This window comes from Chrysochloris asiatica, unplaced genomic scaffold, assembly GCF_000296735.1.
Source record: "Chrysochloris asiatica unplaced genomic scaffold, ChrAsi1.0 scaffold00175, whole genome shotgun sequence".
NCBI classification, from domain to species: domain Eukaryota; kingdom Metazoa; phylum Chordata; class Mammalia; order Afrosoricida; family Chrysochloridae; genus Chrysochloris; species Chrysochloris asiatica.
Genome location: NW_006408693.1, coordinates 388,452 through 389,215, shown reverse-complemented (window position 1 = coordinate 389,215; position 764 = coordinate 388,452).

Below are 764 nucleotides of genomic sequence, written 5' to 3'. Positions count from 1 at the left end.
GTATAGTGAAAGGCTATAACTCTGGTGCACACTTTTCCTGTTCATAAAAAATTCAGTATGCCCTTGTTCTCTTCTAGTGAATGCCTTTTGTATTATGTACAGGTTTCTTATGAACACAGACATTCTGGAATTCCTATTCTTCACAATAGTATACATTTTGTTATGATCCACAGAGTCAAATACCTTTGCATATTCAGTAAAGCACATGTAAACATCTTTCTGGTATTATCTGCCTTCAGCCAAGATCCAACTGATGTCAGCAATGATACTCCTCATTCACTGTGTTTTTCTGAATCTCATTTGAATTTCTGGAAGTTTTCTTCATGGTGGTGTTGGAACCATTTTTAAATTATCTTCAACAAAATTTCACTTGCATGTTATATGAATGATACTGTTCAATAATTTCTGTATTCTACATTGGGTCATCTTTTTGGGGATGGTCACAAATATGAATCAATTCTAATATATGATCTAATATATTGCCTTTTAAATTTCTTAGAAGACATTATGTCTTCTAAGAAATTTATGTCTTCTAATATACTTAGAAGTATAGACAAGTGAGCACATCTAACACTGTATCAGCTTCTTGAAACAGTTCAATTGCTAATGTCTAATTTTTAACCAATGTTTCCAGTACAGCTTGGACTTCTTCTTTTCAGTGCTATCAGGTTTTTGTTGTTGTTGTTGTTGTTTGTTTGTTTGTTTCTCTTTTTATTTGAGTTTATTTAAACACAGTTCTCAAAGCATGAGTGAAATCGGGCTTC